Below are 7,261 nucleotides of genomic sequence, written 5' to 3' on the forward strand. Positions count from 1 at the left end.
GTTAAGTAATCTAGATCTGTTTATATTTCTTATTATTCTAGATAAGTTTTGCTTAACTTTGTTGTAGGCTTGCGCACATGCATACACACACACCACACACACACACATACACATACACACACACACACACACACACACACACACACACACACACACACACACACACGCCAGGCTGCTGGGCAGATTTCCCATGGAGAAGCAGTGTCTTGCACCATGGTCACTCTCTGCAGCACAAACTGTCACTACAGTAAAGACCTGATGACAGCAAATTCCAGTGAAGGAGTTGTCTTCCTGAAGATGCTCCAACACTGACAGCATACAGCCTCTGGATGCACAAGCAGAGCTTCCATTATTGTTAATGGGTGCCATACATGCACAGCACCCATTACCACTAATGAGAGCTAAGTGCATACACAAGGAGAGAGAATGGTAAAATCCACCCAAGAGACAAGCAAAACTCTGTCGCCTGCTAGAGAATGTTTAAATTAAAAGCAGAGCAGATCTGAACTTGGAACCACAGGGGAACTGTTTAAACTTGAGTGCAAAGGGGACCTTCTCCTTTCCGAGCTCCACTCTGTGTCTCAATTTCTTCAGCTTTGGTGCTTGATGAGAGCCAGCGACCTTTTGATCTCCTCAAGAAATGACCTGGAAATGAGTTTCACACTTCCGTTGGCTCAAATGATAGGCTTGAGGAAGCATTGTCTGGGAAAAGAAATGGTTCCTGGGTGGTTGCATCACAACATAAACAAAACACCATGGCACATGGTGTGCTAATGACACTTAATGGACCGGATGGAATGGTAAGGCAATATTATCACAGCAATTTGGTCTATCACTCCTCAGCCCTGGAAAACATCTGTTCTCTCAGTGTTATTGCAGGGGGCAGTGAAAGAAAAACAGGAACACAGTTCCTATCTACCTGAGGGCCAGGTTCAGGCTTTGTAGACACAGAAGGTTCCAGTGCCTTAGAGCCATGTCTTAGTCAAGGCTCTTTTCAAAGAAGTCAGCTTATCTCTGAGAAACAATTGTTCATCTAGAGCCTTAGGGTACACAGTCTTGGAGTCAGAATCCAGACACTTTCCCCAGCTGAGTCCAGTGGTTTAGTGCTCAGAAGGATGGAGGCTCCTGAGGTGAATATCATTTTTCTGGCAATGCACTGGGGACCAAACGCACAGATGGGAGATGAGCTGCTAGCTCCAGGGGAGATGATTCCAGAACTCTGGAGAGATGGGGCTGCATGTTATTCAAGCTCCTGCCTGCACCAGTTAGTTCCAAAAAATAGTTTCAAACACAAATCTCAACAAGTGCTTATTTTAAAGAGATAGGGAGTGCGGAAATAGAAGGTACCGTATGCTTCATATATGCTAATTTATTACTTATAATAATGTGACCCCCACCTCCACGTGCTTCTATAAGTTAGAGACCTGCTGAGTCAAACCATGCCATGGGGCAATTGATGAGGGCCCTGGCCTTTAGCTGGCAAGTGTCAATCTAGTAAAACACCCGAGTAGAAAATTGTGAAGGGGAATAAAGAAGAGAAGGCAAATGGGGGAAGAGAAATGGAGAACATGGTGTGAATAGTAGACAGGCAGGGGGAGAGGGCATAGGGGAAAGGGAGGTGAGCTGGAGAAAGTGGGATAGAAACCCTAAGACCCTGCCATTGGGGTGGCACCATGTAGAACTGCTGTGAATGTGAAAAACCAACGGTTTAGGATCCTGAGAGAGGTTCGCTTTCAGCGCAGCCTTTCACTCTGGGTGGTTCTAATGAACTGAATAAGCCTTTTCTCCATCTACCCCCCCATCTGTCAGGAGAGAAGACTGCACATCCTATCTTCCATCCTAGATGGCTTAGGTAGTGCACAAACTACTTGAAAAAAAGTTTAAAGGATTGCAACATAGAAGTCTTAATTTTCTGACAGATTATCAAAGTGCATGATTAAAGAGAAAAATCAAACTGAAGGGATCACCTCTGTCCAGAAGCCACAATACTTCCCTTCCTGCTGTGCTGCTGATCAAATCCAGGACCTTGAACACGAAAGATGAGCGTTCATCCACTGAGCTGCAGCCCCAGCCCTCAGAATACACTTCACTAACCTCTAAACAGGAGCCTGATTTTTAATGAGCATCTTTATCCAATACCATCTTGATACTATTTGAATAAATTGGATACCATTATCCATTTGGTATCAGTTCAAAGGCTAGTGATTGGATGATTCTTTCAGAAGTGACATGACCAAAAATTTCACAACTTAAAAGCAGGGCAGCCTTAGCCTGGTTAGAATCCTTTCTGCTTTATCCACAGAATACTCACTCTAAGCAGCAGAGACAGGACTACAGTCAGGGAAGCACCTGAAGGCCACACCTTACACAGGGACTATTCCCTGTTATGGAGGTGACAACTCCTTACTGACTCCCACAGCTACCTATAAAGTTAGCTCTCTACCTAACCCAATGCTCATGAGTCCTGAGGACATATGGATGTTTTATTCTATGGCATGTATCTGAGCTAGAATCTACTAAATTTTTGCACATTACATAGCATTTTTGTCTATTCATTTTTTTCCTTTGATGAACTACAATCACTTTAAATGTGTTTCATTTAAAGCTGAACATGGCACAAAACCACAGTTAGAAGTTTGGCTAAAAATTGACTTATTTATTAATGTATTTACTTATTTGCCTTTTGGTAGACTTAAAAGCCATGTAGATACAGTCATTTTACAGACATCATATAGTCTATGTATTAAAATAGTTGTATAATTGCTTGCATAATTAATTAATTCCTCTTTGTATAAATAAGTGTCCACTGAGCCAAGTAGAACAATTGATGCTGCAATAACCATGAAAAACTACCAAACTGGTCTAGGACACCTAATCCTCATGTTCCTGATACTTACTACCTTGTAGCCCTTAGAAAAGACAAAGGGAAGGTAGCTCAGTGGGCAGACACACTAGAGGACCATGTCCTCTGAGATAAAATTGTGAGGTAATTGCTTGCTTCTAAGAAATACTGTTTCTTACAGTTCCATTTAATGGTTTGTTTTTATCTGCTTTGGAGTTGACAGTTTTCTTTCAATGATGTCAGCATTTGCATAAAGTTTTCAACCATTTATCTACAGGGATATTAAGCCACTTCCTACCGGAAGATAGCACTGTGCTATGACTCAGTTAATCTTAGTAGTTTATTAAACAAGATAAGATTCAGAGCTGCTTCTCTGAACACTTGTGATTTGGCAATCTGCTAATATCACTAATCCACTTATCTCTGTAGTTTTTTGAAAGATGTAAATGTGATGAAATCTGACATGAATATTATCTGTACATCACAAATACCATAAAAACTCCATTAATGGTGGTTAAAACAGATGCCATGTGTTTGATATTTATTACAACTTGGAATGGAGTATCTAGCCTAACTATGCGGTAAAGGTGCTTTAACCCCCATATAGGGGATGAACAAAGGAGGCTCTGAGAATTTATAACTATTATGTCCAGCCTCAAATATCAATAGAAGTCAGGAGTCAGAACTTTAAATCCCAAATGACTGAGTCCAACATAAAATAGAAATAGTCTACTGGCATTGGGATGGATGGTCAGGTGCTTGAAGCCCTCATGTGCTACTGCATGCCTCCCCTTTCCATCTTCCTAGTCAGTGCCAGTCATCAGTAGTATCCTCGGAGCCCTGACTTTGGTGCAGGCCAGAGGTACAATCTGTGTTGTATTGTCTCTCACCTCTTAAGGTTTGCTTCAGGAATCCCCAAGGACACAGAGGATCTATGTGGTGTGATGCTTGTCTAACCTCTGGCTTTCTAAATATTGTGGGGGACATGCACAGATGCAAGCAATATCTCAGGTGGCAAGAGGTCAGACATGCTCAAATCCATGGGTGAAAAGTTACAAGCGCATTGAGTCAAACTGCATGTCACCAGATGAAAAGCAGCCACAATATAAAGATAAGATTGCCTGATGTTACTTTAAAGGACAAACATTTCCTTTGGATGTGGATGCCCATTTACAAGTTCACTGTCCCCAGATTATCTGATAAGATCCTTAACATATGTCAGGAGACATGGTGGAATGACTTGAAGGGGTAATCTGAGAGATAAAACAAAGAACTTCTTGAGATGGGAAAGAAGAAACTTCCATCTGTGTAAACCTTCAAAACCTGCTTCACTTAAAAGGAGCCTTTATTGTGGAAAAACATAATGGCCATTAACATTGTCAAAGAGACACAATGTTAACCATTATTATTAACTAATTGTGAAAAAATAGCCAGAAACGAATCTGAATTGAAGTCCAGTCTGCAAAGTGTCTTAGACACTTTAGAACAGTCAGAGTCATAAACAAAAGAACCTGTGGAAGAGTGCAAAGGACAATATTACACTACCCTAACAACAAAAGACATGCTGTGAATGTCAGCACAGACTTTTAATAGAGGGATTCCTCCACCAATGGGAAGCAGAAATACCACATCGTCTCGCAATCTCAATCCCATGTAACACCCTGAGTGCCATTCCATGAATGAATAGGTAGAGGAGATATCACAAGTATATGTGTGTATGCAACTGAAGATCTTTTAGCCTTAGAAAAGAAAAAGAAGGCCTGTTATTTGTGGCAATGTGGATGGTCCCAGAAAGCATTATGATGTGAGAAAACTTGAGCAGAAAGATACCTACTGCATGATCTCGCTGATGTGTGAGATCTGAAGATGTCAAACTCAAGACAAGAGAGAAGTATCTACAGGACTGGGACCAGGGATCAGTGGAGAAATGTGATCTAAAGACACAGACTGTCAGTTTCAGGATGGTTAACTAATGTAGATCTATGGCAGGATGCTGCATAGAGTTAGTAGAAATATGCTGTGTGATTAAATTTTGCTGAGAGAGTTGATCTTAAACATCATTACTCATGAAGAAGCAGGCTGTCATGTGAGGTGGTGGGATGTCAGTCTCCTGATCATCCTTACACACATATGCATAAAGCAGCACATAATGTATACACTGAATGTATACAAATTTTCATTTGCTGAGTTAACATTAACAAAGCATTAAAAAAAAAGCAGTGGGGAGAATAAAGGAATATGAAAACCATCTACATACCATGAAGCTATACAGTAGCAAGTAGGAAACAAATCTGATAATAATAAAGCAGGAAAACAAATGGCTATGTACATATGTAAATTTCATAAAATTTTTATTGTATTTTTACATTAAAAGTGTAGACATTTTGGGAACCATGATGAGTCCAGTGAATCAGGCTGCAACACTTGTGTTTATGGAGATGCAAAACCAGTTGCATTCTTTGGCTTTTGATCACCCTTATAACAATGTGACAATGAGTCCTGTGACTCCAGATTAAATGAGTTATAGGCTAAATTCTTCAGAAAGCAGATGCTCAGATGAGGTCTACTGCTGAGGCTGGAGAGGTTGAGGACCAAGGCTGTGGGTTAAGCACAGCTCTCAGAAAACCACCTAGAATTCTCCAGAGATTCATCTGCCATCCATCTACCAAGAACCATCTCTTGTGCCTTTGAACTTTGGCCATCTGAAGAAGAGAGTAACCCTGAACAAGATGCTTTTGGTAGAAAAAGCACTGGGTACTGACCCATGGAATCTATCTGTAGGGAACACTTATTAGCTAGGCCTTCCTTGAAGAATCAACCAGATGGGGCATCTCCATCTTCACATGAAATTTATTTTTTCTCATTTCAGCAGTAATACTGCTTTGTAAGGTATTTGCTTTAATTGAATTTGGGACTTAAATTTCAACTGGCTTGTAAGAAAATCAATGGGTTTACAAAAACAATACCTTTCTCGCTAATGTCCCTGACACTAAACATGGGCTAGACACTGATTCTTAATGCTCATATTTTCCCTTGGTCTTCCTTAGAGCCTGCTACTGACTGGACTGTCTCCTTGTGATGCATATGTTGAAGCTCTAGTCCCCCTATGTCACTGTCTTTGGTGGCACCAGCATCAGGAAATTTTTAGATCAAATGAGATAATAAAAGTGGAGGGTTAACACAGAAATGATGCTCCTGGAAGAGTAAAAGTGCATTTGTTCAGAAGAAAGGCCATGGGAAGACACAGCGGCTACCTTCAACCCTAGAGAAATCCCTCCCCTAGCACCTGCCTGGACCTTGAATCTCACACATGGAGCAAAGCTTTTGTTGTTTAAGCCATTCTGTGTATAGTACTTTATTATGGCAGCCTGAGCTGAATATGATAGAGCCCAAATTAAAGATCAAGTCTTAAATTTACCAAATAACTTAACAATGTAATTTGCAGTTCTTAACCTGACTTGATTCCATACATACCATAAGGAAGTAACAAAGATGAGAGTCTTGGTAGAGTAAGGTCCTAACAGATTCTGCCTTTCCAAAGCCTGGCCTTCCATCTCTACTGCTGCATAAATATCACTGAGTGGCATTGTTCAGTCTAAATAAATCACTGAAAACTTCATGGGAACTTTCTGCTTCTAATTGGCTTAATGTTTCACATTGCTTTCACAGTGTCGATGTCATCATGAAATAATAAAGCACACCAGGGTCCCAAGACAGACAAGACAGACTCATTCACCTCACCCTGAATCTAAGGAATCTTTAGTTGCTGACTGGCTTCTAGTAGTGCTGATATTCACACTAGGCCAGGGTGCCACATGTGGGTGTTTATACGTGAGGGTGTACATGTTCATGTAGGAATTCGTGTGTGTGTGAGTGTACACATGTGTGCATGCTTGGATGTGTATGTGTTTCAGAGAGGGGAAAGATGACCCTGAAACAAATCCATCTAATCACTCTTATGCCTCTTTTTTCTTTTTGTTTTTTGCTACAATTGAAACCATACTAGCCAACGTGTGGACAAAAGCCAGGCACATCTTTTACACATTGTTCTGTGAATACCAACCACCTTCTGTAAGGCCAAATGCATAGTTTGAGGTTATCAAATAGGCCTTTAAGAGGGCACCCAAGGAGCCCAAGAGAATAAATTTGGAGGTGGCATTAATCAGACTGAATGAGACAGAAATATTTCTAAATGTAAGTTCAAGTGTGACAGCTCTGTGCAGACATTGGTGGTTGTCCTTAGTCGGTTGTCCTTTGTCATGGGTAGCATTTTAGTTCTCCTACTTGACAAGCTACTGCTGAACGCTCTCCCTGCCACATGACTGAAGGACGAGAGCAAGTGGGTACAGTCTGGAACTACAAGAGAACTGAAAGTTGTGTTTAGCAATACTTTGGAACACAGAATTGTAAGTGGTCCCA

This window comes from Mastomys coucha, unplaced genomic scaffold (assembly GCF_008632895.1).
Source record: "Mastomys coucha isolate ucsf_1 unplaced genomic scaffold, UCSF_Mcou_1 pScaffold16, whole genome shotgun sequence".
In the NCBI taxonomy this organism is placed as follows: Eukaryota; Metazoa; Chordata; class Mammalia; order Rodentia; family Muridae; genus Mastomys; species Mastomys coucha.